Source organism: Hordeum vulgare, chromosome 6H (genome assembly GCF_904849725.1).
Source record: "Hordeum vulgare subsp. vulgare chromosome 6H, MorexV3_pseudomolecules_assembly, whole genome shotgun sequence".
NCBI classification, from domain to species: Eukaryota; Viridiplantae; Streptophyta; class Magnoliopsida; order Poales; family Poaceae; genus Hordeum; species Hordeum vulgare.
This window is the reverse complement of record NC_058523.1, coordinates 454,583,088-454,608,340: the sequence shown is the minus strand read 5'-3', so window position 1 is coordinate 454,608,340 and position 25,253 is coordinate 454,583,088.

Genomic DNA, 25,253 nt, shown 5'->3' with positions numbered 1-25,253 from the left:
TATGAGCAACAAGATAGATAATACCCGCTTCCAGGAGCTTTAGTATTTCTTTTCTTACTACTTCTTTCATCTTAGGATTCAATCTCCTTTGATGATCAACAACTGGTTTGAATTCAGGATCAGTTTTGATCTTATGCTGGTATAGAGTGGGACTAATGCCCTTAAGATCATCAAGAGTATATCCAATAGCAGCACGGTGCTTCCTCAGAGTTTTTAGTAACTTCTTTTCTTCCTGCTTTGAGAGGCTAGCACTAATAATAACAGGATATATCTCCTTTTCATCAAGATAGGCATACTTGAGAGTATCAGGCAACTGTTTAAGCTCGAACACAGGATCACCCTTTGGTGGGGTTGGATCTCCAAGCAGTTCAACATGCAAGTTATTCTTAAGGATAGGATATCGTTCTAAGACAACTCTATCTATTTCATCCCTCTCATCCATATGCATATCATTTTCATGCTCAAGCAAGTATTGCTCTAAGGGATCAGTAGGAGGCACGATAATAGAGGCTAAGGCAATAGTTTCATCCCTAATAGGAAACTCCTTTTCATGAGGTTTTCTACCAAACTTAGAGAAATTGAACTCATGTGACACACCTTCAAAGCCAAGAGTGACAATTTGCTTCTCACAATCAATATGAGCATTGACAGTATTGAGAAAAGGTCTACCAAATATGATGGGACAAAAGCTATCTTGTGCGGTAGCAAGAACGAGGAAATCGGCAGGATACTTCGTTTTACCACACAAGACTTCAACATCCCTAACAATTCCCACACGGCAGATAGTATCTCTATTGGCAAGCTGAATAGTGACATCTATAGGTTCTATCTCAATATGTGCAATCTCATCTTTGACTTCATCGTATAAGGATTGAGGTATTGCACTAACACTAGAACCCAAGTCACATAAGCCATGATAACAATGATCTCCTATCTTAACAGAAACTACAGGCATGCCAACAATAGGCCTATGTTTGTCTCTAGCGTGAGGTTTAGCAATTCTAGTAGCATCTTCACAAAAGTGAATATTATGTCCCTCAACTTCCTCAAACAGAAGATATTTGATAATAGCAATGCTAGGTTCAACTCTAATTCTCTCAGGGGGTGTAGGTGTTCTAATGTAGCCTCTACGTATCATAGTTGAAGCTTTGGAATGATCCTTTATCCTAACAGGGAAAGGTTGTTTCTCAATGTAAGCACTGGGTACCACAGGATCATTATAGGCAATGACTTTCTCTTCAACTAGAGTGGGTTTAACTATGTTGACTTCTAACGGAGGATGAAATTTAAACCACTTCTCTTTGGGGAGATCAATATGAGGAGCAAAAGATTCACACAATGAAGCTACTATCTCACAGTCAAGTCCATACTTAGCGCTAAAATCACAAAAAGTATTTGTCTCAACAAAGGATTTAACGCAATCAAACGTGAAATTCATACCTGACTCCTTACCTTCTTCAAGCTCCCAATCTTTAGAGTTGCGTTTAATTCTCTCCAAGAAATTCCACTTGAAGTCAATATCTCTCTTCATAAAAGAACCGGTACAAGAAGTGTCAAGCATGGTGCGATCATCATGAGAAAGCCGAGCATAGAAGTTCTGAATGATAATTTCTCTCGAGAGCTCATGGTTGGGGCATGAATATAACATTTATTTAAGCCTCCCCCAAGCTTGAGCGATGCTTTCTCTGCCACGAGGCCAAAAATTGTAAATATAATTCCGATCACGATGTACTAAATGCATAGGATAAAACTTTTGATGAAATTCCAGTTTCAACCGATTGTAGTCCCACGATCCAATATCATCACATAGCCTATGTCGGGACCCCGATCCTAAGCCATAGGAATCCAGCCTGTAACACATTGCATCTCTGTGCGGTCTCACGCACGGTTATCCCCACGGCTGCAGCCTTACCTTAGCCGGGACCGTTTGCGCCTTTTGACTCGCGTATGTGATTGTGTCGCTAGCAATCCAATGTCAAAGTACCCGGATCGACATGTCTAGTCATAAACTAAAGTGGCAGTTCCGTACAGAGACAGGCATACATGACCCAGCAAAGCAGGTGTCGGTCATCAACGAATGTAGACGAGTCGTAGCAAGCTACAAGGACTCCATTACATACGCGTGACATTTCCCAAAGGGACAGACCACAACAACTAAGAAGGACACATGCCAGTCAACCAATGTGTCCGGAGCAGTAGCGAACTACCATGGCTCGATGGAATCACAAAGGGGAATTTCCCCGTAAGGAGTGCTACTAAGTCATACAACTAGGTATTCGAACCCCATACATATCAAGTACAACACACGTATGCATGGCATACCGATATGTATAGGTACATCGACGGCATCACAACATAACCATAAACATACAAACTTTATTTAAAAGGCTCGGAAGAGCCTCACACATAATATTACACAGATAGGGGTCTCACGACCCATCATCATAATTCATATACACAAGTCTTACAAGCCAGCGGAAGAGTAAAACTGTCCGAGTACAGACAGAAGGAAAGATAAAGGCACATGGCCTGACTATCTACAAACCCATCCTAGGGCCAGATCGTAGCTGGGATACCAGCTACTCGTCGTCGTCGATGTCTAGGTAGAACCCTCCATTAGGGTCATTAACAACCTCTGCAACAAATTATTAAGCAAACGTGAGTACAAAAGTACTCGGCAAGACTTCAGGATAATCTATTTACTCATGCAATGTATCATCAAGGAGTTGTGGGGTTTCATGCACAAAGCCAGCATTTGACTCTTGGCTAGACAACTTGCATTTTTAAATAGTTTTGACAACTTTGATTTCTCGCACACGAGTCCACTAACACCACAACAGTACTCCATCGTGGAATCATTCCGTCTCCCTACGGAAATGCCGTCCACGACACTCACACTTATCTTGACAATTTTATGAGTAGCCATTATAGTTATCTATGAACAACATATGTTTCCAAGTAGTCCATATCCGCGGACGCGGCTATTCGAATAGATCATAACCCTGCATGGGTGTACTTCTTCACACACGCTCTCGCCACTTATCGCCATGTGCACGTCATGCACCTCGGCAACCTTCAAGCAGAAGCCCAGCGAGGGAGTCGGCCACGACTGTTAACCATGCTAATACTTAGTCCAGGTTTATCGCCTATCTGAGGGTAACCCACATGGAAGTCCGGCCGAGGTTTCCGCCACGGCCCCAAACGATGTGCGCAGGGTTCCCAAGCCCACCATCCGGGTGCCACTTGGTACACCGTGCCACTGCCTACCGCATCATAGCCCACCTCTAAGGTCAGCGCTACGCACGACCTCCAGCATGACTACAAACACCAGAAACTACTTGCAACTCATGGACCGAGTACTAAGCAGTTAATAAGTCGAGCGGGGTCATATTTTAGGGCCCAACATGTGGTAGTATCTTGTCTTGGATTACATACACGGAACTCAGTTCCTAAGGACGGTTCCAATGAAACAACCCGCCATGTACTCCTACATAGCCTTTCATCGGTACCTTTACCAATCAGGTTCAACACGCCACCTTTACTCACTGTACACATTCTCACAATTCTGGTCATCACCCAGATGACAGACCATACACAACTCTAAGCATAACATGCATCGCAGGATAAGGCACATCATGGCTCAAGCATCTACCAGGTATGCTAGGTTGCAAGGTTCAGCTATTTACTATGACAAGGACAGGTCATGCAAAGGAAGTGGGTTCAACTAATGGCCAGGCTTATGGCCAGGCTAACGTCCGGTCTAGTCAACAGCATTGCATACATGATAGAACCTATGGCTGAAGCATAGGGGACAGTGCGCATATGCTCTCTATCCTCATCAGTTGCTGGGAACTGAGTCTTACTCAATCTCGTACCTTGTAAAACTGGCAAGAACCCTTTCTTGGACTGTTCCATTTTGAACCTCTTCAAAACTTTATCAAGGTATGTGCTTTTGAAAGTCCTATCACGCGTTTTGATCTATCCCTGTAGATCTTAATGCCTAGAATGTAAGCAGTTTCTCCTAGGTCCTTCATAGAGAAACTTTTATTCAAGTAATCCTTTATGCTCTCCAAAAACTCTACGTTGTTTCCAATCAGCAATATGTCATCCACATATAATATTAGAAACGCCACAGAGCTCCCACTCACTTTCTTGTAAATACAAGATTCTCCAACCACTTGTATAAACCCAAATGCTTTGATCACCTCATCAAAGCGTTTGTTCCAACTCCGAGATGCTTGCACCAGTCCATAAATGGATCGCTGGAGCTTGCACACGTTGTTAGCATTCTTAGGATCGACAAAACCTTCGGGTTGCATCATATACAACTCTTCCTTAAGGAAACCGTTAAGGAACGCCGTTTTGACATCCATGTGCTAGATTTCATAATCGAAAAATGCAGCTATTGCTAACATGATTCTGACGGACTTAAGCATCGCTACGGGTGAGAATGTCTCATCGTAGTCAACTCCTTGAACTTGTGAAAAACCCTTTGCCACAAGTCGAGCTTTATAAACGGTCACATTGCCGTCAGCGTCCGTCTTCCTCTTAAAGATCCATTTGTTCTGAATAGCCTTGCGGCCCTCAGGCAGTACTTCCAAAGTCCACACTTTGTTCTCATACATGGATCCTATCTCGGACTTCATGGCGTCTAGCCATTTGTTGGAATCTGGGCCCACCATTGCTTCTTCATAATTTGCAGGTTCATTGTTGTCCAACAACATGATTGATAAGACGGGATTACCGTACCACTCTCGAGCAACACGTGGTCTCGTCGACCTGCGTGGTTCGACAAAAACTTGAACCGGAGTTTCGTGATCATCATCATTAACTTCCTCCTCAACCGGCGTCGCAACGACAGAGGTTTCCCCTTGCCCTGCGCCACCATTCAGAGGGATGAGAGGTTCGACAACCTCGTCAAGTTCTATCTTCCTCCCACTCAATTCTCTCGAGAGAAACTCCTTCTCGAGAAAAGCTCCGTTTTTAGCAACAAACACTTTGCCCTCGGATTTGAGATAGAAGGTGTACCCAACTGTCTCTTTTGGGTAACCTATGAAGATGCACTTTTCCGCTTTGGGTTCCAGCTTTTCAGGCTGAAGCTTTTTGACATAAGCATCACATCCCCAAACTTTAAGAAACGACAACTTTGGCCTTTTGCCATACCACAGTTCGTATGGTGTCGTCTCAACAGATTTTGATGGTGCCCTATTTAAAGTGAATGCAGTTGTTTCTAATGCATAACCCCAAAATTATAATGGCAAATCGGTAAGAGACATCATAGATCGCACCATCGGTAAGAGACATTCGGACACACCATTACGCTGTGGTGTTCCAGGCGGTGTCAACTGTGAAACAATTCCACATTGTCTTAAGTGAGCACCAAACTCGAAACTCAGATATTCACCCCCACGATCAGACCGTAGGAACTTGATCTTCTTGTTATGATGATCTTCAACTTCACTCTGAAATTTCTTGAACTTTTCAAATGTTTCAGACTTGTGCTTCATTAAGTAGACATAACCATATCTACTCAAATCGTGAGTGAAGGTGAGAAAATAACGATATCCGCCGCGTGCCTCTACGCTCATCGGACCACACACATCGGTATGTATGATTTCCAACAAGTCACTTGCACGCTCCATTGTTCCGGAGAACGGAGTTTTAGTCATCTTTCCCATGAGGCATGGTTCGCACGTGTCAAGTGAATCAAAGTCAAGTGACTCCAAAAGTCCATTGGCGTGGAGTTTCTTCATGCGCTTTACACAAATATGACCTAAGCGGCAGTGCCACAAAAATATGGCGCTATCATTGTTAACTCTAACTCTTTTGGTCTCAATGTTATGTATGTGTGTATCGCTATCAAGATTCAGTATGAACAATCCTCTCACATTGGGTGCATGACCATAAAAGATGTTACTCATAGAAATAGAACAACCATTATTCTCTAACTTAAAAGAGTAACCGTCTCGCAATAAACAAGATCCAGATATAATGTTCATGCTCAACGCAGGCACTAAATAACAATGATTCAAGTTCATAACTAATCCTGATGGTAACTGAAGTGAAACTGTGCCGACGGCGATTGCATCAACCTTGGAACCATTTCCTACGCGCATCGTCACTTCATCTTTCGCCAGCCTTCGTCTATTCCGCAGTTCCTGTTTCGAGTTGCAAATATGAGCAATAGAACCGGTATCGAATACCCAGGCACTACTACGAGATCCGGTTAAGTACACATCAATAACATGTATATCAAATATACCTGATTTTTCTTTGGCCGCCTTCTTATCAGCCAGATACTTAGGGCAATCGCGCTTCCAGTGATCCATACCCTTGCAATAGTAACACTCTGTTTCAGGCTTAGGTCCAGCTTTGGGTTTCTTCGTCGGATTGGCAACAGGCTTGCCGCTCTTCTTTGAATTACCCTTCTTGCCTTTGTCGTTTCTCTTGAAACTAGTGGTCTTATTCACCATCAACACTTGATGATCTTTACGGAGTTCAGACTCTGCGACTTTCAGCATCGCAAACAACTCGCCGGGAGACTTGTTCATCCCTTGCATGTTGTAGTTCAACACAAAGCCTTTATAGCTTGGCGACAGTGATTGAAGGATTCTGTCAGTGATAGCTTCTTGTGGGAGTTCAATCCTGAGCTCAGCTAGATGGTTTGAGTACCCAGACATTTTGAGCACATGTTCACTGACAGACGAGTTCTCCTCCATCTTGCAAGCATATAATTTATCGGAGGTCTCATACCTCTCGATCCGGGCGTTCTTCTGAAAGATAAACTTCAACTCCTGGAACATCTCAAATGCTCCATGACGCTCAAAGCGACGTTGAAGTCCTGGTTCTAAGCCATACAAGACTGCACATTGAACTACTAAGTAGTCCTCCTTACGTGCTAACCAAGCGTTCTTAACATCCTGATCAGCCGTAGCGGGTGGTTCATCTCCTAGCGCAGCATTAAGGACATAATCCTTCTTCCTAGCTTGTAAGATTAGCTTAAGATTACGAGCCCAGTCTACAAAGTTGCTTCCATCATCTTTCAACTTAGCTTTCTCTAGGAACGTATTAAAATTCAGGGTGACCGTCGCGTGAGCCATGATCTACAACACAAATATATTCAAAGTGGACTTAGACTATGTTCAAGATAATTAGAGTTTAACTTAATCAAATTACTCGCTAAACTCCCACTCAAAAAGTACATCTCTCTAGTCATTTGAGTGGTTCATGATCCACTTACACTAGCTCAAGTCCGATCATCACGTGAGTTGAGCATAGTTTCAGTGGTAAGCATCCCCATGCTAATCATATCATCTATATGATTCATGATCGACCTTTCGGTCTCATGTGTTCTGAGGCCATGTCTGCACATGCTAGGCTCGTCAAGCTTAACCCGAGTGTTCCGTGTGCGCAACTGTTTTGCACCCGTTGTATGTGAACATTGAGTCTATCACACCCGATCATCACGTGGTGTCTCGAAACGACGAACTGTAGCAACGGTGCACAGTCGGGGAGAACACAATTTCGTCTTGAAATTTTAGTGAGAGATCACCTCATAATGCTACCGTCGTTCTAAGCAAAATAAGGTGCATAAAATGATTAACATCACATGCAATTCATAAGTGACATGATATGGCCATCATCACGTGCTCCTTGATCTCCATCACCAAGCACCGGCACGATCTTCTTGTCACCGGCGCCACACCATGATCTCCATCAACGTGTCGCCATCGGGGTTGTCGTGCTACTCATGCTATTAATACTAAAGCTACATCCTAGCAAAATAGTAAGCACATCTGCAAGCACAAACATTAGTATAAAGACAACCCTATGGCTCCTGCCGGTTGCCTTACCATCGACGTGCAAGTCGATATTATCTATTACAACATGATCATCTCATACATCCAATATATCACATCACATCATTAGCCATATCACATCACAAGCATACCCTGCAAAAACAAGTTAGACGTCCTCTAATTTTGTTGTTGCATGTTTTACGTGGTGACCATGGGTATCTAGTAGGATCGCATCTTACTTACGCAAACACCACAACAGAGATATATGAGTTGCTATTTAACCTCATCCAAGGACCTCCTCGGTCAAATATGATTCAACTAAAGTTGGAGAAGCTAACACCCGCCAGTCATCTTTGAGCAACGGAGTTACTCGTAGCGATGAAACAGGTCTCTCGTAAGCGTACGAGTAATGTCGGTCCGAGCCGCTTCGATCCAACAATACCGCGGAATCAAGAAAAGACTAAGGAGGGCAGCAAAACGCACATCACCACCCACGAAACCTTTTGTGTTCTACTCGAGAAGACATCTCCGCATGAACCTAGCTCTAATACCACTGTTGGGGAACGTCGCATGGGAAACAAAAAATTTCCTACGCGCACGAAGACCTATCATGGTGATGTCCATCTACGAGAGGGGATGTGTGATCTACGTACCCTTGTAGACCGTACAGCAGAAGTGTTAGTGAACGCGATTGATGTAGTGGAACGTCCTCACGTCCCTCGATCCGCCCCGCGAACCGTCCCGCGATCAGTCCCACGATCAAGTGCCGAACAAAGGATACCTCCGCGTTCAGCACACGTACAGCTCGACGATGATGTCGGCCTTCTTGATCCAGCAAGAGAGACGGAGAGGTAGAAGAGTTCTCCGGCAGCGTGACGGCGCTCCGGAGGTTGGTGATGATCTCGTCTCAGCAGGGCTCCGCCCGAGCTCCGCAGAAACGCGATCTAGACGTAAAACCGTGGAGATATGTGGTCGGGCTGCCATGGCAAAGTTGTGTCAAATCAGCCCTAAAACCTCCGTATATATAGGGGGAAGAGGGGGGGCCTTGCCTTGGGGTCCAAGGACCCCTAAGGTTTTCGGCCGAGCCAAGGGGGGCAGCCCTCCCCTTCCAAACCGAGTCCAACTAGGTTTGGAAGGAGGAGTCCTTCCCCCCTTTCCCACCTCCTCTTTTTTTTTCTTTTCTCTTTGATTTTTCTTCCTATGGAGCATAGGGCTCTTTTGGGCTGTCCCACCAGCCCACTAAGGGCTGGTGCGCCACCCCCAATGCCTATGGGCTTCCCCGGGGTGGGTTGCCCCCCCGGTGAACTCCCGGAACCCATTCGTCATTCCCGGTACATTCCCGGTAACTCCGAAAACCTTCCGGTAATCAAATGAGGTCATCCTATATATCAATCTTCATTTCCGGACCATTTCGGAAACCCTCGTGACGTCCATGATCTCATCCGGGACTCCGAACAACATTCGGTAACCAACCATATAACTCAAATACGCATAAAACAAAGTCGAACCTTAAGTGTGCAGACCCTGCGGGTTCGAGAACTATGTAGACATGACCCGAGAGACTCCTCGGTCAATATCCAATAGCGGGACCTGGATGCCCATACTGGATCCTACATATTCTACGAAGATCTTATCGTTTGAACCTCAGTGCCAAGGATTCATATAATCCCGTATGTCATTCCCTTTGTCCTTCGGTATGTTACTTGCTCGAGATTCGATCGTCAGTATCCGTATACCTATTTCAATCTCGTTTACCGGCAAGTCTCTTTACTCGTTCCGTAATACAAGATCCCGCAACTTACACTAAGTCACATTGCTTGCAAGGCTTGTGTATGATGTTGTATTACCGAGTGGGCCCCGAGATACCTCTCCGTCACACGGAGTAACAAATCCCAGTCTCGATCCATACTAACTCAACGAACACCTTCGTAGATACCTGTAGAGCATCCTTATAGTCACCCAGTTACGTTGCGACGTTTGATACACACAAAGTATTCCTCCGGTGTTAGTGAGTTATATGATCTCATGGTCATAGGAACAAATACTTGACACGCAGAAAACAGTAGCAACAAAATGACACGATCAACATGCTACGTCTATTAGTTTGGGTCTAGTCCATCACGTGATTCTCCTAATGACGTGATCCAGTTATCAAGCAACAACACCTTGTTCATAATCAGAAGACACTGACTATCTTTGATCAACTGGGTAGCCAACTAGAGGCTTGCTAGGGACAGTGTTTTGTCTATGTATCCACACATGTAAATGAGTCTTCATTCAATACAATTATACATGGATAATAAACGATTATCTTGATACATGAATTATAATAATAACTATATTTATTATTGCCTCTAGGGCATAATTCCAACACAGACATGGCCTCGGAACACATGAGACCGAAAGGTCGATCATGAATCATATAGTTGATATGATTAGCATAGGGATGCTTACCACTGAAACTATACTCAACTCACGTGATGATCGGACTTGAGCTAGTGTAAGTGGGTCATGAACCACTCAAATGAATAGAGTATGTACTTTTTGAGTGGGAGTTTAGCAAGTAATTTGATCAAGTTAAACTCTAATTATCTTGAACATAGTCTAAGTCCACTTTGAATATATTTGTGTTGTAGATCATGGCTCACGCAACAGTCACCCTGAATTTTAATACGTTCCTAGAGAAAGCTAAGTTGAAAGATGATGGAAGCAACTTTGTAGACTGGGCTCGTAATCTTAAGTTGATCCTACAAGCTGGGAAGAAGGATTATGTACTTAATGGTGCGCTAGGAGATGAACCACCCGCTACGGCTGACCAGGATGCTAAGAACGCTTGGTTAACACGTAAGGAGGACTACTCAGTAGTTCAATGTGGAGTCTTGTATGGCTTAGAACCGGGACTTCAACGTCGCTTTGAGCGTCATGGAGCATATGAGATTTTCTAGGAGTTGAAGTTTATCTTTCAGAAGAACGCCCGGATCGAGAGGTATGAGACCTCCGATAAATTCTATGCTTGCAAGATGGAGGAGAATTCGTCTGTCAGTGAACATGTGCTCAAAATGTTTGGGTACTCAAACCGTCTAGCTAAGCTGGGGATTGAACTCCCGCAAGAGGCTATCACTGACAGAATTCTTCAATCACTGCCGCCAAGCTATAAGGGCTTTGTGTTGAACTACAACATGCAAGGGATGAACAAGTCACCCGGCGAGTTGTTTGCGATGCTGAAAGTCGCAGAGTCTGAACTTCGTAAAGAGCATCAAGTGTTGATGGTGAATAAGACCACTAGTTTCAAGAGAAACGGCAAAGGCAAGAAGGGCAATTCAAAGAAGAGCGGCAAGCCTGTTGCCAATCCAACGAAGAAACCCAAAGCTGGACCTAAGCCTGAAACAGAGTGCTACTATTGCAAGGGTATGGGTCATTGGAAGCGCAACTGCCCCAAGTATCTGGCTGATAAGAAGGCGGCCAAAGAAAAATCAGGTATATTTGATATACATGTTATTGATGTGTACTTAACCGGCTCTCGTAGTAGTGCCTGGGTATTCGATACCGGTTCTGTTGCTCATATTTGCAACTCGAAACAGGAAATGCGGAATAGGCGAAGGCTGGCGAAATATGAAGTGACGATGCGCGTAGGAAATGGTTCCAAGGTTGATGCAATCGCCGTCGGCACAGTTTCACTTCAGTTACCATCGGGATTAGTTATGAACTTGAATAATTGTTATTTAGTGCCTGCGTTGAGCATGAACATTATATCTGGATCTTGTTTATTGCGAGACGGTTACTCTTTTAAGTCAGAGAATAATGGTTGTTCTATTTGTATGAGTAACATCTTTTATGGTCATGCACCCAATGAGAGGATTGTTCATATTGAATCTTGATAGTGATACACATATACATAACATTGAGACCAAAAGAGTTAGAGTTAACAATGATAGCGCCATGTTTTTGTGGCACTGCCGCTTAGGTCATATTGGTGTAAAGCGCATGAAGAAACTCCATACTGATGGACTTTTTGAGTCACTTGACTTTGATTCACTTGACACGTGCGAACCATGCCTCATGGGCAAGATGACAAAAACTCCGTTCTCCGGAAAAATGGAGCGTGCCAGTGACTTATTGGAAATCATACATACCGATATGTGCGGTCCGATGAGCGTGGAGGCACGCGGCGAATATCGTTATTTTCTCACCTTCACTGACGATTTGAGTAGATATGGTTATGTATACTTAATGAAGCACAAGTCTGAAACATTTGAAAAGTTCAAGCAATTTCAGAGTGAAGTTGAAAATCATCGTAACAAGAAGATCAAGTTCCTACGATCTAATCGTGGGGGTGAATATCTGAGTTTCGAGTTTGGTTCTCACTTAAGACAATGTGGAATTGTTTCACAGTTGACACCGCCTGGAACACCACAGCGTAATGGTGTGTCCGAACGTCGTAAACGTACTTTATTAGAGATGGTGCGATCTATGATGTCTCTTACCGATTTGCCATTATCGTTTTGGGGTTATGCATTAGACACAGCTGCATTCACTTTAAATAGGGCACCATCAAAATCCGTTGAGACGACACTATACGAACTGTGGTATGGCAAAAGGCCAAAGTTGTCGTTTCTTAAAGTTTGGGGATGTGATGCTTATGTCAAAAAGCTTCAACCTGAAAAGCTGGAACCCAAAGCGGAAAAGTGCATCTTCATAGGTTACCCAAAAGAGACAGTTGGGTACACCTTCTATCTCAAATCCGAGGGCAAAGTGTTTGTTGCTAAAAATGGAGCTTTTCTCGAGAAGGAGTTTCTCTCGAGAGAATTGAGTGGGAGGAAGATAGAACTTGATGAGGTTGTCGAACCTCTCATCCCTCTGGATGGTGGCGCAGGGCAAGGGGAAACCCGTGTCATTGCGAGGCCGGTTGAGGAGGAAGTTAATGATGATGATCATGAAACTCCGGTTCAAGTTCCTATCGAACCACGCAGGTCGACAAGACCACGTGCTGCTCCAGAGTGGTACGGTAATCCCGTTTTATCAATCATGTTGTTAGACAACAATGAACCTGCAAATTATGAAGAAGCAATGGTGGGCCCAGATTCCAACAAATGGCTAGAGGCCATGAAGTCCGAGATAGGATCCATGTATGAAAACAAAGTGTGGACTTTGGAAGTACTACCTGAGGGCCGCAAGGCTATTCAGAACAAATGGATCTTTAAGAAGACGGACGCTGACGGCAATGTGACCGTTTATAAAGCTCGACTTGTGGCAAAAGGTTTTTCACAAGTTCAAGGAGTTGACTACGATGAGACATTCTCACCCGTAGCGATGCTTAAGTCCGTCAGAATCATGTTAGCAATAGCTGCATTTTTCGATTATGAAATCTGGCAGATGGATGTCAAAACGGCGTTCCTTAACGGTTTCCTTAAGGAAGAGTTGTATATGATGCAACCCGAAGGTTTTGTCGATCCTAAGAATGCTAACAAGGTGTGCAAGCTCCAGCGATCCATTTATGGACTGGTGCAAGCATCTCGGAGTTGGAACAAATGCTTTGATGAGGTGATCAAAGCATTTGGGTTTATACAAGTGGTTGGAGAATCTTGTATTTACAAGAAAGTGAGTGGGAGATCTGTGGCGTTTCTAATATTATATGTAGATGACATATTGCTGATTGGAAACAATGTAGAGTTTTTGGAGAGCATAAAGGATTACTTGAATAAAAGTTTCTCTATGAAGGACCTAGGAGAAGCTGCTTACATTCTAGGCATTAAGATCTACAGGGATAGATCGAAACGCCTGATAGGACTTTCACAAAGCACATACCTTGATAAAGTTTTGAAAAGGTTCAAAATGGAATAGTCCAAGAAAGGGTTCTTGCCAGTTTTACAAGGTACGAGATTGAGTAAGACTCAGTGCCCAGCAACTGATGAAGATAGAGAGCATATGAGCTCCGTCCCCTATGCTTCAGCCATAGGCTCTATCATGTATGCAATGCTGTGCACTAGACCGGATGTTAGCCTGGCCATAAGTATGGCAGGTAGGTTCCAGAGTAATCCAGGAGTGGATCACTGGACGGCGGTCAAGAATATCCTGAAGTACCTGAAAAGGACTAAGGATATGTTTCTCGTGTATGGAGGTGACGAAGAGCTCGCCGTAAAGGGTTACGTCGATGCCAGCTTTGACACAGATCCGGACGACTCTAAGTCGCAGACCGGATACGTATTTATTCTTAATGGGGGTGCAGTAAGCTGGTGCAGTTCCAAGCAAAGCGTCGTAGCTGATTCTACATGTGATGCGGAGTACATGGCTTCCTCGGAGGCGGCTAAGGAGGGTGTCTGGATGAAGCAGTTCATGACGGATCTTGGAGTGGTGCCAAGCGCACTGAATCCAATAACCTTGTTCTGTGACAACACGGGTGCTATTGCCTTAGCAAAGGAACCACGGTTTCACAAGAAGACCAGACACATCAAACGACACTTCAACCTCATACGCGACTACGTCGAAGGGGAGGACGTAAATATATGCAAAGTGCACACGGATTTGAATGTAGCAGACCCGCTGAGTAAACCTCTTCCACAGGCAAAGCATGATCAACACCAGAACTGTATGGGTGTTAGATTTATTACAATGTAATTCGCATGATGATGTTAGGGCTAGATTATTGACTCTAGTGCAAGTGGGAGACTGTTGGAATTATGCCCTAGAGGCAATAATAAATGTAGTTATTATTATAATTCCTGTATCAAAATAATCGTTTATTATCCATGCTATAATTGTATTGAATGAAGACTTACATACATGTGTGGATACATAGACAAAACACTGTCCCTAGCAATCCTCTAGTTGGCTAGCCAGTTGATCAAAGATAGTCAGGGTCTTCTGATTATATACAAGGTGTTGTTGCTTGATAACTGGATCACGTCATTAGAAGAATCACGTGATGGACTAGACCCAAACTAATAGACGTAGCATGTTGATCGTGTCATTTTGTTGCTACTGTTTTCTGCGTGTCAAGTATTTGTTCCTATGACCATGAGATCATATAACTCACTGACACCGGAGGAATGCTTTGTGTGCATCAAACATCGCAACGTAACTGGGTGACTATAAAGATGCTCTATAGGTATCTCCGAAGGTGTTCGTTGAGTTAGTATGGATCGAGACTGGGATTTGTCACTCCGTGTGACGGAGAGGTATCTCGGGGCCCACTCGGTAATACAACATCACACACAAGCCTTGCAAGCAATGTGACTTAGTGTAAGTTGCGGGATCTTGTAGTACGGAACGAGTAAAGAGACTTGCCGGTAAACGAGATTGAAATAGGTATGCGGATACTGACGATCGAATCTCGGGCAAGTAACATACCAAAGGACAAAGGGAATGACATACAGGATTATTTGAATCCTTGGCACTGAGGTTCAAACGATAAGATCTTCGCAGAATATGTGGGATCCAATATGGGCATCTAGGTCCCGCTATTGGATATTGGGCGAGGAGTCACTCGGGTCATGTCTACATAGTTCTCGAACCCGCAGGGTCTGCACACTTAAGGTTCGACGTTGTTTTATGCGTATTTGAGTTATATGGTTGGTTACCGAATGTTGTTCGGAGTCCCGGATGAGATCACGGACGTCACGAGGGTTTCCGGAATGGTCCGGAAACGAAGATTGATATATAGGATGACCTCATTTGATTACCAGAAGGTTTTCGGAGTTACCGGGAATGTGCCGGGAATGACGAATGGGTTCCGGGTGTTCACCGGGGGGGGGGGCAACCCACCCCGGGGAAGCCCATAGGCCTTGGGGGTGGCGCACCATCCCTTGGTGGGCTGGTGGGACAGCCTAAGAGGGCCCTATGCGCCAAGGATAGAAAATCAAAGAGTAAGAAAAAAAGGAGGTGGGAAAGGAGAGAAGGACTCCACTTTCCAATCCTAGTTGGACTAGGATTGGAGGAGGACTCCTCCTCCCCTTGGTGCGCAGCCCTTGGGGCTCCTTGAGCCTCAAGGCAAGCCTCCCCTCCCTCCTCCTATATATATGGAGCAATTAGGGCTGATTTGAGACAACTTTTAAAAGGCAGCCCGACCACATACCTCCAAGGTTTTACCTCTAGATCGCGTTTCTGCGGAGCTCGGGCGGAGCCCTGCCGAGATCAGGTCACCACCAACCTCCGGAGCGTCGTCACGCTGCCGAAGAACTCATCTACCTCTCCGTCTCCCTTGCTGGATCAAGAAGGCCGAGATCATCGTCGAGCTGTACGTGTGCTGAACGCGGAGGTGCCGTCCGTTCGACACTAGATTGTGGGACAGATCGTGGGACAGTTCGTGGGACGGTTCACGGGGCGGATCGAGGGACGTGAGGACGTTCCACTACATCAACCGCATTCACTAACGCTTCTGCTGTGCGATCTACAAGGGTACGTAGATCGGAAATCCCCTCTCGTAGATGAACATCACCATGATAGGTCTTCGTGCGTGTAGGAGATTTTTTGTTTCCCATGCGACGTTCCCCAACACTTACTAATTCCCAATGCCTTCCTCTAGGACCAAATAATGGTGAAGTGTTATGTAGTCGACGTTCAATAACACCACTAAAGGAAAAACAAAATACAACATATCAAAATACCGAACGAATACCAAATTGACATGACTATTATTAGCATGACTTATCCCATGTCCTCAGGAACAAAAGTAACTACTCACAAAGCATCATCATAATCATAATCAGAGGTGTAATGTGTAGCATCAAGGATCTGAACATAAACTCTTCCACCAAATAATCCAACTAGCATCAACTACAAAGAGTAATCAACACTACTAGCAACCTTACAAGTACCAATCGGAGTCGCGAGACGGAGATAGGTTACAAGAGATGAACTTGGGTTTGGAGATGAGATGGTGCTGATGAAGATGTTGATGGTGACGAGTCCCCTCCGATGAGAGGAGTGTTGGTGATGACGATGGCGACGATTTCCCCCTCCGGGAGGGAAATTTCCCCGGTAGGATCGCCGTGCCGGACTCTAGATTGGTTTTGCTCAAGTTCTGCCTCGTGGCGGCGGCGAAACCACGAAAATCTCCCTTCTGATTTTTTTCTGGACGAAACCCTCCATATAGAAAAAGAGGGGGCAAGTGGGCCAGCAGGGTGCCCACAAGCCCCCATGGCGCGGCCTGGGGGGTGGCCGCGCCGTGCAGGCTTGTGGCCACCCCCTGGCGGCCCTTTGGCGCTTCTTCGGCCCAGTATTTTTTATATATTTGGAAAAAATCTCCGTTGATTTTCACGGTGTTTGGAGTTGCACAGAATAGGTATCTCAGCTTTGCTCCGTTTTCAGGCCAGAATTCCAGTTGCCAGTATTCTCCCTCTTCATGTGAACCTTGCAAAATAAGAGAGAAATGCATAAGAATAGTACCGTGAAGTGAAATAACAGAAAAAGAAGCGATAAATATGAACATGAAAACATGATGCAAAATGGACGTATCAGTATCTTCCATGCTAGGCGTGTTATCCTTGATATGTGTTTATTCACTATCATTCATGAGAAAGGGGCCAGTAATTGGAATACCCAGTTCCATGCTCAAATCAAAAAGATAATTGCAAACAAAATTCCCCCAGGATTGATGTTGGTATGGACGGTACCCGAGGATTCGGCTAGCCGTGGAGTGTGATTGATTGGTGGTGGGGGAGTCAAAACTTTACTTTTGTGTTTGGGAACCGCCTATAGCATGTGTAGCATGGAAGATGGTGAGAACTCTTAGTCATTGCGTTGACAATGAAAGCATGCCACCCAAAATTATTATCTCTGTTTTCAAATCTTGAGCTCTTGCACCTCTGCAAATCAATGCTTCCCTCTGCGAAGGGCATGTCTATTTATGTTCCTGTTGAGTCATCCTCCTCTTATAAAAGCACCAATTAGAGAGCACCTCTATCATTTTTATGCTTTGCTTTTAACTGTGTTGAGTAGGACTGTGACTGGATCTTCTTTGCCATGAATTTCAATGTTTAGTCAGCCCTTGGTCTTTGAAGGTGCTCTGCATTTATATTTTGCGGTCTCAGAAAGAGCTAGCGAGATACCATCTATTCGTACTGCTTCATGTTGTTTTGATTGAAGTGTTGACGTTTGAGACTTATTATTATTTGCTCGCTAGTTGATTATGCCATTGATATGAGTTTACCGTGAGACCTAGATGTCATTTGCTTATGTAGTTTGCTTGTGATCTTGCTGAAACTCTCGATATGAGTTAGACATAGTTGCAACAACAAGATCAAATAGAGTTCGTCAAAGTTTTTCTTTTGTCTCTTTCAATTTGTCAACTGAATTGCTTGAGGACAAGCAAGGGTTTAAGCTTGAGGGAGTTGATACGCCTCCGTCGTATCTACTTTTCCAAACTCTTTTGCCCTTGTTTTGGACTCTAATTTGCATGATTTGAATGGAACTAACCCGGACTAACGCTGTTTTCAGCACAATTGCCATGGTGTTGTTTTTGTGCAGAAATAAAAGTTCTCGGAATGACCTTAAAATTTACGGAGATTTTTTTTGGAATTAATGAAAAATACCTGCGCAAAGATCCACCAGAGGAGGTGAGCCAGTGGGCCACAAGCCCAAGGTGCGCGGCCACCCCCCCAGGCCGCACCTACCAGGCTTGTGGGGCCCACGTGGTGCCACCACCTCCAAACTCAGCTCTATTTAGTGTGTCTCGCCCGGAAAAAATCAAGGAGAAGAATTCATTGCGTTTTATGATACGAAGGCGCCGCCACCTCCTGTTCTTCATCTGGAGGGCAGATCTGGAGTCTGTTCTGGGCTCCGGAGAGGGGAAATCGTCGCCATCATCATCATCAACCTTCCTTCATCGCCAATTCCATGATGCTTTTCACCATTCATGAGTAATCTCATCGTAGGCTTGCTAGACGGTGATGAGTTGGATGATGCCTATCATGTAATCGAGTTAGTTTTGAGGGGGATTGATCCCTAGTATCCACTATGTTCTGAGATTGATGTTGCTACTACTTTGCCATGCTTAATACTTGTCACTAGGGCCCGAGTGCCATGATTTCAGATCTGAACCTATTATATTGTTGCCAATATATGTGTGTTTTAGATCCTATCTTGCAAGTTGTAGTCACCTACTATGTGTTATGACCCGGCAACCCCGGAGTGACAATAGTCGGAACCACTCCCGGAGATGACCATAGTATGAGGAGTTTATGTATTCACCAAGTGTTAATGCGTTGGTCCGGTTCTTTATTAAAAGGAGAACCTTAATATCCCGTAGTTTCCATTAGGACCCCGCTGCCATGGGAGGGATGGACAATAGATGTCATACAAGTTCTTTTCCCTAAGCACATATGACTACATACAGAATACATGCCTACATTAGATTGACGAACGCGAGCTAGTTACATATCTCTCCGTGTTATAGCTGTTACATGATGAATCACATCCGGCATAATCATCCATCACCGATCCAATGCCTACGAGTCTTTTACTACTGGTCCTTGCTACGTTACTTTGCTGCTATTGCTGTCACTTCTGCTGCTGTTACTCTGTTTCTACTGCTGTTACTTTGCTGCTACTCGTTACTGTTGCTACTGCTGTCACTACTGCTGTTACTTGCTGTTGCTATCACTACTACAGTTACTTGTTACTTTGCTGTTACCTTCTGCAAGACTTTTCTGGCGCCATTGATACATCAAGTCAGGAATAGTCTACCGTCAACACACCTTTTTCTGGCACCGTTGCTATCATACCACTTTGCTACTGATACTTTGCTTGCAGATACTAATCTTTCAGGTGTGGTTGAATTGATAACTCAGCTGCTAATACTTGAGAATATTCTTTCGCTTCCCCTTGAGTCGAATCAATAAATTTGGGTTGAATACTCTACCCTCGAAAACTGTTGCGATCCCCTACACTTGTGGGTTATCAGAGTGCTGGCTGGGAGGTGGGAGAACGAGGGGAGAGAGGGGGCCTCGGTGGGGGGCTCTGGGATCGAGGGGAGAGGTTGACGAGGGAGGGATCCCCTCGATGTGGTTATGGTGGGTTGGTTCGGTGGACGTGGGAAGCGAGCGAGGGAGAGGGAGGCCGAGCGAGGGGCTGGCTCCCTCATGGGGTTCCGGCGGCGGGGTGGAGGGAGTGGGGTGAGGTAGCGGTATGGGCTACGGTTTCCATGGGGTTTTATACCCCCTGGTGGAGGTGGGCTAGTGTGTGGCTGGCTGGGGCCGGCCCAGCAGGGGTTGAGTGGGGTTTCCTTTTCCTTTTTTTTCTTTTATTCTTTCCTATTCTATTTATTTTTAGCAACAACTTGTTGTAGCAAAAACGTATGACTTGGTCAAGTAATTATAAGGCAATATTCTGCCATGCCACAAAAAGTTTAGAACCCATTGGAATGTGTTATATTTTACCATGAATTTAAAGGTGCATTTTACATTGTAGTTGGGCTCTATTTTGGATGGTGGGGTCCACACAAACATCAAGGTGATGTAGTTTTCCTTATCAAGAATTGCTTTGGAATATTTGTCATGTATGCAACAATTTTCTCTTGTTGTTCGAAATTTTTATTTTACCACAATAAAATTTCAGGGTCTTTAACGGTGGAATTAGAAATGAAATATGAATTTCAAAGTGATTAGGCATTATATAGTAACATGATTAGCGTAATCATGGTGATCAGTGTAGCTTGATTACACGGGGTTACTGTAGCATAATGCGAGGATGTCACAACTCTCACCTACTAACAAGAATTCTCGTCCCGAGAATTAAGAGGTAGAAGGAAAGAGCTTGAGGTATTCATCACGAAGATGATCCTTGCGTTCCCAAGTGGCTTCATCTTTAGAATGATTTGACCACTGCACTTTAAGGAACTTGGTGACCTTGCGACGAGTCTGACATTTAGCCTGGTCGATAATGTGGACTGTATGCTCTTTATAAGAGAGGTCTTGTTGCATCTCAAGCATATCATGATCCACTGCTCGAATAGGATCTTTGCAGCAACGACGGGGCTGAGACACATGGAAGACATCGTGAACTTAAGAAAGGTTCGCCGACAGTTCCAATTGATACGCTACTTTTCCACGCCTTTCGAGAATAGTAAATGGACCAATATAGCGAGGAGCTAACTTGCCCTTGATCCCAAAACGATGTGCACCTCTCACTGGTGTGACACGAAGATAAGCCTTTTCGCCAGGTTGATAGACCATATCTTGATGATGACGGTCATACTGTCTCTTCTGACGAGACTGAGCAGCCTTCAGATTATCATGAATAATGCAGACTTGATCTTTAGCATGTTGGATAATATTCGGACCGAAGGGTGATCGTTCCATTGGACGGTGGCTCTGGAATTTCATACGAAGCCAAGTGCAAAGGATACTTTGGAGTCAAAAAGATGTACAGGAGAATCAGGTTTAAATCTTGTGGAACTTTGGTGCCGGGACCCCGATCCTAAGTCATAGGAATCCAGCCTGTAACACATCGCATCTCTTTGCGGTCTCACGCACGGTTAACTCCACGGCTGCAACCTTACCTTAGCCGGGACCGTTTGCGTCTTTTGACTCACGTATGCAATAGTGTCGCTAGCATTCCAATGTCAAAGAACCCGGATCGACAAGTCTAGTCACAAACCAAAGTGGCAGTACCGCACAAGGACAGGCATACATGACCCAACAAAGCAGGTGTCGGTCACCAACGAGTGTAGACGAGTCGTAGCAAGCTACAAGGACTCCACTACATTGCGTGACATTTCCCCAAAGGGGACAGACACAGCAGCTAAGAAGGACACATGCCGGTCAACCAATGTGTCCGGAGCAGTAGCGAACTACCAAGGCTCGTTGGATCACAAAGGGGCATTTCCTTGTAAGGAGTGCTACTAAAGTTCACGACTAGGTAATCGAACCCCACACATATCAAGTACGACACATGTACGCATGACATACCGATATGTATAGATACATCAATGGCATCACAACATAACCATAAACATACAAGCTTTATTTAAGAGGCTCGGAAGAGCCACACACATAATATTACACATTAAGGGTCTCACGACCCATAATAGCAGTCATTCAGTTACAAGCCAGCGGAAGAGTTTAAACTGTCTGAGTACAGACAGGGCAACTAGAAGGCACACGGCCTGACTATACTACAGACCCAACGTAGGGCCAGATCGTAGTTGGGACACCAGCTACTCGTCGTCGTTGATGTCTACGAAGAACCCTCCATTAGGGTCATTAGCAACCTCTGCAACATTTATTAAGCAAACATGAGTACGAAGGTACTCAGCAAGACTTTAGGATATCTAACTACTCATGCAAGGTATCAAAAGGGTATTGTGGGGTTTCATGCGGAAAGCTAGCATCTGACTCGTGGCTAAACAACTTGCATTTTTAAATAATTTTGACAACTTGATTTCTCGCACACGAGTCCACTAACACCACAACAATACACTATCGTGGAATCATTCCGTCTCCATACGGAATTGCCGTCCACGACACTCACGCTTATCTTGACAATTTTATGAGTAGCCATTGAAGTTATCTATGAACAACATATGTCTCCAAGTAGTCCATATCCGCGGACGTGGCTATTCGAATAGATCATAACCCTGCAGGGGTGTACTTCGTCACACACGCTCTCGCCACTTATCGCCATGTGCACGTCATGCACCTCGGCAACCTTCAAGCGGAAGCCCAGCGAGGGAGTCGGCCACGACCGTTAACCACACTAGTACCTAGTCCAGGTTTATCGCCTATCTGAGAGTAACCCGTACGGAAGTCCGGCCGAGGTTTCCGCCACGGCCTCAAACGATGTGCGCAGGGTTCCCAAGCCTACCATCCGGGTGCCACTTGGTACACCGTGCCACTGCCTACCGCATCACGGCCCACCTCTCAGGTCAGCACCATGCACGGCCTCCAGCATTACTATAAACACAAAAACTACTTGCAACTCCTGGACAGAGTACTGAGCGATTAATAGGCCGAGCGGGGTCATATTTTAGGGCCCAGCATGTGGTAGTATCTAGTCTTGGATTACATACACGGAACTCAGTTCCTAAGGACGGTTCCAATGAAACAATCCGCCATGTACTCCTACACAGCCTTTCACCGGTACCTTTACCAAATCAGGTTCAACACACAACCTTTGCTTACCGAACGCATTCTCACAATTCTGTTCATCTCCCAGATGACAGACCATACACAAATCTAAGCATAGCATGCATAGCAGGATAAGGCACATCATGGCTCAAGCAACTACCAGGTATGCTAGGTTGCAAGGTTCGACTATTTACTGTGACAATGATAGGTCATGCAAAGGAAGTGGGTTCAACTAACGTGGCAAAAGCAGTTGAAGCATTTGATCCTAATGCAATAAACAAGTGCAGGAGCAAGAACATGGGATTTATCGGGATGATCAAAATGGTTGCTTGCCTTGTTGCTCAGAGGAGGGACAATATCCGTCAGACGGATATTCGGTGGAATCCGGGGAAGCGGAGCCTACCGAAATGAATGGCAACAATCAATAACAATCATATGCAAACAAGATGATGCATGAGCATGGCATGAGAATGCAAGGTGATAAACTATTATAGTCAATATGTATTAGGTTTGAAGTTGATTTGAATCACATTCAAATATCAATTCAAACGAGGTATTCTCGAATACCGATTTAATTGATTCGACCTGATGCTCAGATCAACTTGATGTTAGCATGCATGAGATGTCATGTTAAGGTACTGGTTTGTTATTAGAACAATGTTTGATCATGTCAAACAAAAGAAATTTAAATACTTTTCATATTCCATTTATAAAGTAATTATAAGAATTGACTTATTCATTAATCTACATGTTTGGGTTCTGTAACTTTTTCAAACATGATTGAAAGTAGCATATTCAGATTTCTTGAATTTTTTTGATACTTTTTCATATATAAATTATTTTCATTGGAGTTACAGATTAATTTCTATGAATTTTTGAAGTTTTAAACATTTCTGGAATTATTCATATACTGAAAAATCTCTTTATTGCGTCAGCCTAACATCAGCAGGTCAGCCGACCTGTTCATGTCAAACCTGACAGGGGGGACCCACTGGTCAGCCTCTCTGGGGTTAATCCCGCGCTGACCAGCCCCTTAACTAAGTTGACTTGGCCTTGGGCCCACTGTCAGCGAGAGTTTAAGCCTCTAAACTACTGGATTAACTTGGCCATGTCGGCCCCCACCGGAGTATGGTCGGCGGCGACCATGGGCGCGGCGGAGGGCTCGCCGGAGAGAGCCAGACAGCGCTACGGCCATCGGTTTTGGGCGCAGAAGAGAGCTACAAGCAGCTGGTGAAACGCCGCATCTATCTGGGGTGGAGCTGGACCCGGTGGTCACCGGTATCCTTGCCCGCGATGAGGCCAGCGGCGGCTGCGACTCGGGCGTCGACGAAAGTGCCGATGCAGGGGGCTAGCGAGCTGGGAGAGAGGCCCTACGCCATCTACAGAGCTCGAGGAGCTCATTCCTGAGCTCGGCCTCGCGAGCCGAGTACCACAACGACGACAATGACATGGCCGGCGACGAGGTCCTTCGGGCTCCGGCGGCTAACGTGGTTAGAGGAGGGGGACGGCCTCGGGAAGAGGGGGAACAGGAAGAGGAGCTCACGACGGATCTTGTGAGGCTGCCGGCAGGGTCGGGGAGGACCGAAAGACGACAGATCGACGCCGACCGGAGCTTCGGGGAGAGAGAGATCCGAGAGGAAAAGGGGATCGAGAGGCCTAGGGAAGAGGATAGAGCCGCGGGGAGGAGGATAAGAAGACGCGGGCGTCGCGCTGGCGCTCCTGGAGGCCTCCAGCAGCGAGCAGGCAGGCAGGAGGTGGCCGGCTCGGCCGCCGTGCTCATCTTCTCCCCTGCCTTCTGGCAGGAGGAGGAAGATGACCGGGGAGCCCCTGGTGGGCTGGGCCGGCGACAAATAAAGGTAAGTCATTTCTTTCTCTTATTTCTTTTCCATTTTTTTTCTGTTTTGCTAACTATTGTTTTGCTATTTATTTCAGCTCCAAAATGGTTTGTAGAAACTATTTGAAACACACGTGAATATTTGTTGGAATATTTCCAACCATTTCCAAAGTTTTCAACATTTTTGAAAATTTAAAGTTTCTGATTTCAAATTAAAAACTTGAAACCAGTAGCTTTTGCATTTATTTAAAATGCTTAAGATGATAAGAAAATGGTTTTCTTCATTGCTCATTTACTTTCATGATTTATCAGAAAGTTTGAACTTTTCTTGAGGCCATTTTGGATTCATAGATTTTAACTAGTTTTGAGATTTCCTTTATTTGAAGAAGTGGCTAGGGTTTGAGTTTTTCCTTCACCTCTTTCTTTGTTCTTGTTGACATTTTCTTAGATGCAATGCAAAGAAGACATGAGCACAAGACTAACTTGCTTAAGGGGTCAGGGATGTGACAACTCACCCCCACTCAAAGTAATCTCGTCCCGAGATTTAGAAGTCGTCAG